The following is a 12,662-nucleotide window of genomic DNA, read 5'->3' as shown; positions in this document are numbered from 1 at the left end:
AGTACCTATATAATATTAGCAAAGAAAAGCCCAAGATGCAATGACAGCATAAAACCAGAGTTAATGGGATGGGGAGTGCTCCAGGAAGATCTCTGAGAGGAAGTGACAAACCAGGAGTGGGAAGAAGCAGTAACCAGACATGGAAGGGGCAGGAGAGGAGCTCTCAGGGGTGTTCTCAAAAGCAAACAGCTTGGTGAGTTCCAGAATTACACCAAGGCCAATGTGGCTGTGGAAAAATGAGCAAAGAGACCGAGCTGGGGGTAAGAAGAGCAGGAGAAGCAGATAATCAGGGCTTATAATATTCAAGAAGACTTAGTCTCTGTCTTAAAGTAATGGGAAGCTATTCAGGTTTTAGCAGAAAATAGGCTTCAGCTTTGACCATTAGAGCTGTTGTGTGGGGAAAAGATTAGAAAGGAACTTGGTGGATGAGGAAAAACCCATAAAATGGAATTCAGGTAAGAGGTGAAGGTGGTTTGGATAAGGAATATAATTGAACAGATTCAAGCAATACTACATAGAAATGTAATTCAAATCATGTTTATAGAACCATTCAATGGTTCTGTAAAAATCGAAACTGGAGGCATGGGCTCCAAGGCCTCAGATAATTTGGCCACCACATACCCCTCCAACATTGCCAACTCTGCTCAACCCTCAGCTCACTATGATATAGCCGACCAATCTGTGTTTTGTTTCTTGAACTCTCCAAGCTCCTTTCTTTGTATCTGCTGCTTCTTCTGACTAAAGCACTTGTGTTCCATATCCCATGGCTAGTTCCTCATTATTCACATCTCAGCTTTGATTTCATGTCATCAAGGAAGCCATTGTTAACTTCCATCTCTCAAGTAAATCCCTAACGCTTTCAATATTCTCTTATTCAGTCAGTCATTTAATAAATTTGTAGCAAGCATCTACTGTGTGTGAAGCACTGAATGATTGGTGGAAAAAATGGAGGAAAAACCCTCTCTATCCTTAGGGGGCATTCTAGTGGAGGAGAATGGCAGATAATAACAAAATATGCAAACTTACACATAAGTCTTATGTAAATACAGAGTATGTTAGGTCAGAATATCATGTTAAAACATCAGAGGAGTAAAAAAAAAATCAGAAGAGTTATGAAAAAAAGGAGGAGAAATGGGAAGTGAATGGGGCAGGAGGGAGTGGCAGGAGGGAGTAAATGACACTGGGCGAAGACAAAGAAAGTGAATTGTCCCATGGAGGCCTCCAAGTATGTTTCCCTTATAGCCTTTATTACAATTTTTAATTATATTTGCTTCTTTGCTTAGAATGTAAGTTCCATCAGAGCAAGGACTCTTGTCTGTCCTGTTCATTCTTGCATCCTTAGACCTTCGCACAGATATTTTGTGTGATGAGTCAACACATGAAAGGAAGCAAATGTTTAAAGAGCTCTCCTATCAACTTCCATACCAATCAAGTAAAGTTGGGATATCTGATCTTAGCCAATGTTGATGATTTTCCAAGATATCCAGCATTTTTTTGGCAGAGAACCATGATAGCTAAGGTTCTTGTCTACCCACTACACAGTCTCCTTCCCCATTTCTCTGGTAATAAACTCCTCTTTATTGTGGGAATCCTCACTCCTCCCAGGTGAGCACATCTGCAGATAGTCATTGCTGTGGCTACACAATAAATCCTGGGATGGATGTGTGACTCAAACAGTGCCAATCAGGGCCTTCAGGCATTGTTGATTTTGTTGCTCTGTACAAACAGTGTAAGCTTCCCTATGTTACAGAGATCCTGCCCAAGAATGAAGTCAATGCAAAGAAAGTAGTGATAAAAGAGGATAAGTAGAAATGGCTTTATAAGTGCATAATAGAAACTCTTAGATGCATTCATTTAAAGCCAAGTTCATGCATTGAGTTTCCAATTAAGTGAGGCACACACACATGCACACAAAAATTAATTTCAAGTGACTTTTTTCTGTCATTCACAACCTAAAGTCTTTACTTAATATATCTGCCCAGCAAAGTTTAAAGGAATGCAATCAGGAAACTAGCAGGGTTTTTTTCCTTTAAACTATCCATCTTCCAACCAAACAGATTTAGTGTTGCATTAATATCTAATGGCCTAATGATAATGGGACCATAATTAATTCTATACAAATGTTCATTCAATTAATAAAACATATAGTGAACATTTACCATACTCCAGATTCTGTGCTAAGAGCTAGTGATAGAATGTTGACGTGACAATCAAATCTTTGTCCTTGTTTGGAGGATATAAACAGTAATAAATTCCCTGTAAGGTAATGCAAATGGAGAGGCTGGAGTGTAACAGAAGTTCAAAGTAGAAACCCCAATCAAGTCACCAGGAGGGGAGGCGTGGGATACTCCGGGCAGACCTCAAAGGAAAAGATGCTAAATCAAGACCCAAAATAATACTAGGATTTTGTCAGAGGAAGGCAGAAGAAAGGGAAGAAAAAGAATTGTGGTCAGAGAGAAGGGCAACTCAAAGACCTAGAGGCAGGAGGATGGTGGGTTGGGAATATTCATATGTGATAATATTAGCAGAATCTCAGGGAATGTCTCCATGGAATCACCTGTCACATGATTTTGTAAAGGTCATACATTCAACCTTCAGCATTTGCACTTTAATCACATTTTCCCTTTGTAAAGCATATGCTCACAACTTTATCCCACATTCTATGTCTTCCCATTTCTTTATTAAACAGATGCCATGAGGATGGATCACTTATTAATATTATTTAGTAGTCTCTTTACAAAATAATACAAATGATCACATTTCTATCAAACGTTGCAGATAGGTTAACATTCAAACTGTGTTTATTACTTTATTGAAGTAATTTGTATTTAATCCTCCTGAAGATGAGGTTTCAGCTGCATGGCATGTAGCCTCAACTTGACAAAGGTTATGGCTTACATCCTCTGTAGAACATTATAATCATATATTTTAATAATAAGTTTCTGTAGAGACGAAGTGGTTGTTTTTTATAACAAGATCATATATCTTCCAGCTGGAATAAAATGAGACTTTGAAAACAAAGTTATTATATTGTTAAATGGGACATAGAAAAGACATTTCTCCTCCTCAGAACGTTTGTTATGAATTTAAACAGAAAATATTTTTATGGGAACAGCAATAATAACTTATGAACAATTCTATTTCACCAAGTTTTTTTTTTTTTTAATGAATCAATATTTTTGGTTACAAAGAACATTCTTCTAACTTGATATGTTAATGTTCCATAAAATATCTTGGAGTTGAAATATTGCATCACTCATGACTTTCATTTTGCCTAGCGAAGGCCAAATCATGTTAATTTTGTGCAAACCACACATCTGTTTTATTATAGAAGATCACTATTTCTCACTTGCTAAAAATATATACAACAGGAAAAAAAAAAAAAAAGCCTTCCAAAGGCTATACTGGTACACATTTAGTCCTACTACAAGCAATCTATGGTCCTTGAATTGAGCAAATCACCAACCAAACTAGCAAATGTTAATATTGCTGTCTGCTTTTCATAGGGAAAAGTGTTTTGTTACTTTTGGACACATTTTCAGGAAGTGAGGTAATGCTCAATTTTCTCCTAGGAAAGTAAGCCTGGGGCATGCTCAGAACTGGCTTGATAGGGCCATTGTTTGAAGGTAGAGGCAGCTGGTGGGTGGTGTGATGAAACCAAGATAAGATTGAACTCAAAAGCAATGAGTATGAATGTTCAAAGTCATTGACGTCAATTAGACTTTTACAGAAGAAATTACTATAGTTGTGGCTTTAGGATTAATAAATCATTATTGATCACAGAGGTCTTCCTTCCTCTTCCCTTCATCTGACCTTTCTGGTAAAAGTTACCCTGAGTGACTTGAGTTGCCCTCTCCTCCAAAAAAAGGAAAAAGAAAAAGAAAAAAGAAAGTGCTTTCAAATACTTCTCTATATCAGTTATAAAATGTGAACTGAATGTCCTTTAATATCTACTGCTTCAAGGCAGTCAAAAAATATATTAAGTGAATTGACAGGATGTCTTCATTAATGTCCATATTTCATATGTCTATGGTAACAACAATTTTGCCTCAGACTGAAGTTCTTGTTTCCCTGAAGTTGTAGTTCCTAAAGTGTGAAAGGAATGATACTCTATCCCTTGAAGGTTCTAGCCCTTCCCCATTCATCAATGAAGAAACTTAGAAGTTACTAAAATCCTGGACCTCCAGAACTTTCTGAACTTTCCCCTAATACCTGAGAGAGAAAGTTGTCCCCAAAAGGATTGATTGACAAGTAGGAAGAATTTAATCCCTGGGAGAAACTTGGTTTAATGAAATCACTCCAGCATGCCAGAAAAACTTTGGAAAATATTTTATTATTTTTATCACTTATATAGCAGCCAATTATTTTGTAATTACTAATGAGTTTGTCCTCCTTCAGCTTCATCTCCTTGCTATGCCTTTACTGAGGTTCTGAGATGTATTTTATCCATTTTACATAGAAAATTGGATCTAGAAGACTTCACTGAAGTCCTCAGTGTGAGCTCTGTGATGCTGGGGAAGAACACAACCCTGATTCCAGAAGGTTGTGCTTTCCATCTGGAATCTCTCTGAAATAATAACAATAATACCTGAAATTTACAAAACACTCTTACTGTTTACCAAATGCTTTCACAGGTTTTGTCTTATTTAATCTTGACAATGGCCCCCTGAAAGAGATACCACAGACATGATTCATTCCCATATTCAGAGGAGAAAAATGAGACTTTAGAGAGATGCTGTGTAAGAACCCAGATCTTGTTTCAAGAGACTTGAGGCAGTATGTGATAAAGCAGGAGGACTAAAATGTCATTCTCCAGGACACTTGGGTGGCTCAGTGGTTGAGTATCTGCCTTCGGCTCAGGTCGTGATCCCAGGATCTGGGATCAAGTCCTGCATTGGGCTCCCTGAGAGGAGCCTGCTGCTCCCCTCGCCTGTGTCTCTGCTTCTCTCTCAGTCTGTGTCTCTCATGAATAAATAAATAAATCTTTTTAAAAACTTAAAAAATAAAAAATAAATAAAATATCATTCTCCAAAAGAAAACCCAAATGAATCCATTTATTTATCATCTCCATATGGCTGGCATTAATGGCCCATGTCATTGTCATCATTCACATCATTTTGCAGGTCTGATATGATGTGATCTCCCCATCCCACACCCCATTCTACCCTTCCAGCATGCACCTCCAGCTGAACTTTTCATATCATTTATCAGATCCTGTCACCCGCTGCTCGGAATCCTCAATGGCTTCCTTCTTGTTGCATGGAGAATGAATCTGTAAGTCCTTTCTGTGCTCTATGAAATCCTCCATGATTTATCTCCTCAGCACCTCCCCAACTGCAAGATGGTCCAGCCTCACGGGCCCTCTCTGGGAGCACACCAAACCCATTCCATCAAAAAGCCCTTGAATATATTCTTCGGTTAGCCTAGAATATTGGTCTCCAGGTCCATTTCCCACATCACTTCCTGGGCCTTCTTTAATAGCCTGTCTAATCACTGTCTATTACCATAGCGGCTGGTTTTATTTCTTGGTACCATAACTATTTGAAGTAATCTTACTTGTTTCTCTTTTTTTCTTTCCACACACTTGCTCTATAAGAACTGTTACCTTGGGTATCCTGATCCCTAATATCCTTTATCCCTATCATCTTAACTAGTACATAGTTGATAGCCAAGAAAATCTTGTGAATGAATTAATGAATAATACATGGTTGGCTTTTTTTTATATCTATACTATGGATCTATCCAATTTTATGGAAACAAATAATACATCTTATTAATTCCCTACTGAGGGACAATTGGGGCATTTGTGATATTTTTTGCTATTGTAAACCACACAGAAACAAACAGCTTTGTTCTGATACCCTTGTGTCATTGTGCAAATATTTCTATAGGGTCAGTAATAATGCAGGTTTTGCATTTTGATATTACTACCAAATAAGCAATATCGTTCTTCTTTTAATCTTCCTCCAGTATTATCAGGGCCAAATATATGGTTGGTTTGTTGTTGTTTTTCTAGATTTGTAGATCTTCCCCTCTACATTCCTTGTGTAAAATCTCCTACTAATAACTACAGTGAATAAAATAGAAGAACTCTCTCTACTATAAACATGAAAAATAAATCAACTTCCTATTTTATCATGTAAACAATATTCCACAGTAACAATAATTTACCAAATAATTTCATGTCATGCTCAGGAATAGCACATACTTATTAAATACTGTGCAAAACTTAACATGCTACTATTTTTTACAAAAAGTATGTAAGAGAATTTAGACATTTCAATGGACTCCTGAGTCTCTAAATCTTGGGGTTCATTATGCTGCCCAGTCATCACTTAAAAATCACTTGGTAAGACTTATAGCCTATAAATCTGATTTTTCTTGCTTTTATAATTACCTCCCAAACTGACTGAAAAAGAAAAGAAACTGTACTACTTGAAGAATTAACAAAATTGACTCCATTATCTTGCCCAATTAACTCTTCTTGTTTCTGCAGCTGAGAATGCCTCAAGGGCTTTGTCAATCAGATTTAAATCTCTCAGGTAAATCCGAATTCTCATTTAAAGTATTCAAAAGAAAATTAAGCCTCCATATGGCCTCATGCTTGTCCTGCTGGGAGAGCTGGCACTCTCGGATTTCAGTTTCTCAGTCTCTTTCCATGAAAAGTATTTTTAAATCTCAGAGTAACATAATCTTTTGTGATTAGATTGATCTCACTTTTAAAGAAAGTTCTCTATAACTTGGCTGAGGTTGCCCGCTAGCACCTTAACTCTTCTTCCCCTAAATACGGTCCACTTTCAATTGTGTGCTTAGCACACAGATGGATGGACAACAACCATACTGTGCTGGTATTTGTGATGTAGACATTATTGCTCATACTGCAAATAGGAAGTTAATCAAAGTTCCAATCAACTGATTGTTCCTTCATAAAGGGGATAGAGAGGAATAAAAACCAAAATTTCAGTGCTGGATATTTGCCCATCTGAGATAGATTTTTTATATTGAATTTTTAAAAATTTTCTCAAGAAACAATGTTTACTCATAAGTGACTTAGTTGCAAGACATACATTCATATTGTTAATAAGTAAGTAATCTATTCTTTTAATCTTCCTTTGGTATACCAGAGCCAAAAATGTGGTTGGTTTGTTCATATGTTGTTTTTTTAGACTTATATGTTGTATGCTAGAATTAGCCACCAAATTAAAATGGTTCTAAATCGTTTTGGCCTCACATGGTCATATGGCTTGAATTTTATTCTCTACTGTTGAGTGAAAACAAAAACAGAAGTAAATCACAGGTCACTCCAAAACTGCCCCATAGGCAGAAAAGTTCACACTGGAGCAATCCCAATAGACCAGAACTATTCAGTGTTTAAAGACTTCTTCATAGGATGTTGACAATTAGCCACAATCGGTAAAGATGTGAGCTTAATTTCCTCTTGTTATCTAGGATTAGCTGACCATTTCGGAGCAATACAAAAATTCAAAGAACTGGGAGGCCCGGGTGGCTCCGCGGTTGAGCATCTGCCTTCAGCTCAGGTCATGGTCCTGGGGTCCTGGATTTGGGTCCCACATCGGGCTCCCTGCAGGGAACCCGCTTCTCCCTCTGCCTGTGTCTCTGCCTCTCTCTCTCTCTCTCTCTCTCTCTCTCTCTCTGTGTGTGTCTCTCATTAATAAATAAATAAAAATCTTTTTTAAAAAATTCAAAGAACAAGGTCCTTGGAATACAAAAATACCATCCTCCATTTATGAGGAAAACCCAAAAATTGACCTTTCTCTGTCCTTCAAGTTCTGAGCTCAGGAAACGATTACTGCTCATGGTCTAGAGAAGTCCTAGTTAGTTTTTTAACAATATCTCTGAAACATGAACATTTTTCTCTTTCATTTGGAAACCTTCTAAGAATTGTTGTTTCATTCATCATGAAGGTGGACCTGATGCCTCTAAGATTCTTTCTTGCTCTAGTCTTCTATGATGTGAGTTCAAAAAAAAAATTTATTCATGAGAGATAGAGAGAGAGAGAGAGAGAGAAAGGCAGAGACACAGGCAGAGGGAGAAGCAGGTTCCATGCAGGGAGCCTGACATGGGACTCAATCTCGCATTTCCAGGATCATGCCCAGGGCTGAAGGCAGTGCTAAACTGCAGAGCCACCCAGGCTGCCCAAGAAGCTTCTCTTTATCTACAGTTTTACTCCTATATAGACAACCTATGTGCCTCCTAAATTACCCCAGCTTTATGACCTGTCCATACTTCACCTATAAGTTAGCAAATGTGTTTCCATTTTCCTTTGCCAAAAGCCCTGATATCACTGACTTGTAAGTCTTTACTGACTGCCAATATTATATCAGAATATGCTGATTTTTTCACTGTTCTTGAGACACTTTAGACTGACTTTTTAGGTAGGAAAACTCCTGAGAATTTATCATCTGCTCCTCACAACAGCATGGTGATTCTGGAATTATGTATCTTCATTCATTCATACATTAATTCAAAATCATCAGGAGTGTTTTGTTTTGTTTTCCCTGAGCTTATAGTTTTCACAAGGTTGACAGTCTAATGGGAGAGACAGGCAGTTCTAACAAAGTAGGTACAATAGGAGCTATGGTGCCAGAGGAGGAATCTCTGTTTCACAGGAGAGTGTCATGAGCAGGAGAGGCTTTTGGTGGAAGTGGACCCAAGTAGAGGTGGGAATAAGGAGTGTACATGGATTGACAACACAGAGAAGGGTGAGAATAAAGAGTTGAAGGGCATTCCAGACAAAGGAAACAACAGTTTCCCAAAAAATACTTTGGTTAGACACTAGAAATTCAGTGGTGTCGATACAATGCATTAATTATATTTGTGTCCAGGGCTATAAAGACAAAGAACAGACTAAAGCATAGTGATGGCTATTTCTGAATTCCATTCTGTTGCCAGGTGATGTTCTAAGTGCTTTAAATTTATTATAACTATAATAATATATATAACTATAATAATTCTCAGAACAACTTACGAGGAAGCAGACTCAGAGATGCCAAGTTGCTTGCTTATGATCACACAGCTAGTAAGAGATAGAGGCACATTCAAACTCAGGTTCTTAACCAAGAAAGAAGTCAGTAGCCTCTCCCCCCATACCAGACAGAAACCAGTAGTATATGTGTGAGGTGACAAGGGGAGGGGTGGAGAGAGCAGGAAAAATGTTTATGAAGTGGCTCCTGAATAATCAGTAGGACTTAGCCAGATAAGGATATGGGACAAGTATAGCTTTGGAGAAGCAAACCCCTTCCCTGACATTGGTACCCCTCTACTACGTCTTTTATAGAAATGTTGACTCTGAACTCATAGCAATGATGCTGCAGAGCTTTTTGGACTTTTATTCTAAGAACACAGGGAACCCAGTGAAAAGTTTTAAGAAAAATATAGTTATATACTAAGAAATCACATTAGCTGCTAAGTAGAAAATACAGGGCAGCCCTGGTGGCTCACGGTTTGGCACTGCCTTCAGCCCAGGGTCTGATCCTGGAGACCCAGGATCGAGTCCACTGCATGGAGCCTGCTTCTCCCTCTGCCTGTGTCTCTGCCTTTCTCTCTCTTATGAGTGAATAAATAAAATCTTAAATAAATAAATAAATAAATAAATAAATAAATAAATAAATAAATATAAATAAATAAATAGAAAATAATCGGATGGGGACAAGAGTAGGTATAAGGATACTATCTGAAAACCTATTTTAGTTATCCCAGTAAGATGTGATGGTGCCTTCCATCAGGGTGGGGGCATAAGAAGAAAGTAAATGAATTTGAAAAAAATATAGGGGGCAAAAACATTAAGAGGTCTCACACACTTGCTTACACACAAACACAGGAAGAGAGGCATGTTTGCAAGGATCTCATGTTATTATCATGTGGTCCCTTATGACTCCAGCGGAGGGTATATTATCATGTAGGCAGATTTATGGGAGATGGAGTTACAAAGAAGTTGTCAGGTCTCAATTCACGAAAGGCCTTCTCTTTTAAATTCCTCTTGAAAGCTAAGAGTTGTCACCAAATGTTTTCCTTTTCTGTGTAACTTGCTTTTTTGTATAATGTTTTTAAATTTTGGAGTAATTTTAGATTTACAGAAAAGTTACAAAGTAGGGCAGGGAGTTCCCATGTACCTTGACCCAATCTTCCTTAATGTTAACGTCTTACATAATCATGATATATTTGTCAAAACTAAGAAACCAACATTGGTACATTTCTACACACTAAACTCCAGATTTTATTCAGGTTTCACCTGATTTTACACTAATGTCCTTCTTCTGTTCCAGGATCTCATCCAGGATAGCACATTATTATTTTTGTAATCTCATCTCCTTAGGCCCCTTTTGGCTGAGACAAGATTTCAGTCTTTTATTGTTCTTAATGACCTTGACAGTTTTGAGGAGTAGTCAGATGTTTTGTAGATTGTCTCTCGACTTGGGTTTGCCTGATGTTTTCCTCATGATTATACTGGGACATTAAAGGATGTTAAGAATGGGAATAAGACTGGTTCAGTCTTCATTTAGAAACATCACTCTATGTGTCAAGACAAAACAAGAATGTTGCTTACTAATTTAGTGATGATAATTTCTGTGAAATGAGATTGGAGTTGATTTCTAAACTTTCATCTTCATAATTCTTTTATCTTGTTTCAATACTTTATATGGAATGCAGGTCATTTTACTTTTAGAAAACAAAAGAGTGATTTTTCTTTCAAAAGAAAAACTGGCAGCAAATAAATAATATGTCAACAGTGATTAATTCTGGGTGATTAGAATATAGATGACTGTTATTCTCTTCTCTTGGATTTTTCTCTATTTTTAAAAGTACTAAAAGTAAGAAAAAGTAAATTTAAAAAGAGAAGGGGAGGGAGGCCTGGATGGCTCAGTGGTTGAACATCTGCCTTCAGCTCCAGGTGTGGTTCCCGGGGCTTGGAGATCAAGTCCCCCATCGGGCTCCCTGCAGGAAGCCTGCTTCTCCTTTTGCCTCAGTCTCTGCCTCTTTCTTTCTGTGTCTCTCATGAATAAATAAATAAAATCTTTTAAAAAGAGAGAGAGAGAGAGAGAGAGAGAAGGGGGAAATAATGCTAGAGAATGGGAAGGAGGAGGACAAGAGGGGAAAGAAGGGTGCCAAGCAAGAGACTAGATCCATAAACAGTTCAAATAAGAGAGATGCGAGAGGCCTGAACTTGGCAACAAGGAAATGGAACAGACTCTAAGTGGAGTCCATGGGCTGTGGTAACTGACTGGATACAGGGCTCAGGAAGAGTGAAGAGTCTTTGGTTTCTGGCTTAGCAACTTGGGGGTGGTAACGCCATTCATTCATATCGCAAGGGAACCCCAAAGGCAAACAGGCATGGGAAACAAAGATGAGTTTAGCTAGATGCTTCCGAATGGGATATTGCATCTGACACTGCCACTTTTCTTCAGTTCTTTCTAACCTGGATGCTTTTAGGTGATATTATTTCTATTTTTTCCCCATAATTTTCTGACCACTTATTCAGTCTTTTTTTCTAAAATTCTTACTTATCGGGTGCCTGGGTGGGCCAATGGTTGAGCGTCTGCCTTTGGTTCAGGTCGTGATCCCGAGGTCTGCAGATTGAGTCCCACATCAAGCTCCCCACAGGAAGCCTGCTTCTCCCTCGGCCTGTGTCTCTGCCTCTCATGAATGAATGAATGAATGAATGAATAAATAAATAAATAAATAAATAAACTTGTTACTTATACCTCCTGTACTACCCAGTTATTCCTAAAATAATAATTGCTATGATTGTCCCCCTTTGTCTCTGGCTTCATGACTGCAGTACACTTGTTAAAACTAAGAACCAATGTTGGTACATTACTACAGACTAAACTACAGATTTTATCCAGATTTCACCAGTTTTTAAACTAATTTTTTTTTCTCTATTCCAGGATCCCGTAAACTTCTATACTTCCCAAGGGAAAAGCAGAGCACAGGGAACTCGCTCTACTTTGCCACTCCCCAGAAACCTGAATTTAGGACTAAATTGAACACTCTACAGATGTTTCTTCATTCATGAAATGAGAATGACCATAATATCAGCTCTCCCTTGTTCAGAGAGTATTTGTGAGAATTGTAAATGTAGAGTATAGATACAGACTGTTAAAACAGAATACCACAGACTTATAAACAACAGAAATTTATTTCTCACAGTTTCAGAGGCTGGAAGTCCAAGATCAGGGTGCCAGCCAGCATGGTTGAGCCTTCTTCCAGGTCACAAATCTGTTGTATACTCCTACAGCAGAAGTAGGCAAGAGAGCTCTGCAGGGTCTCTTTTTTTTTTTTTTTTTTTTTTAAGATTTTATTTATTTATTCATGACAGACACAGAGAGAGAGAGAGGCAGAGACACAGGCAGAGGGAGAAGCAGCTCCATGCTGAGAGTCCGTCGCGGGACTCCAGGATCATGCCCTGGGCCAAAGGCAGGCGTTAAACTGCCGAGCCACCCAGGGATCTCCAGAGTCTCTTTTTTATAAGGGCACAAACCCATTAGTAAAGGCTCTGTCCTCATGACGTAATCCCCTCCCAAAGATCCCACCTCCTAGTACCATCACCTTAGGGGTTAGACTCTTTAGTATGTGAAGGTGCAGGGGGGGACAAATTCAGCTCTATAGGGGTACTGGGAAACACTTTAAAATGTTTAAAG

This window comes from Canis lupus, chromosome 22 (genome assembly GCF_011100685.1).
Source record: "Canis lupus familiaris isolate Mischka breed German Shepherd chromosome 22, alternate assembly UU_Cfam_GSD_1.0, whole genome shotgun sequence".
NCBI classification, from domain to species: Eukaryota; Metazoa; Chordata; class Mammalia; order Carnivora; family Canidae; genus Canis; species Canis lupus.
Note: the sequence above shows the minus strand (reverse complement) of the source record.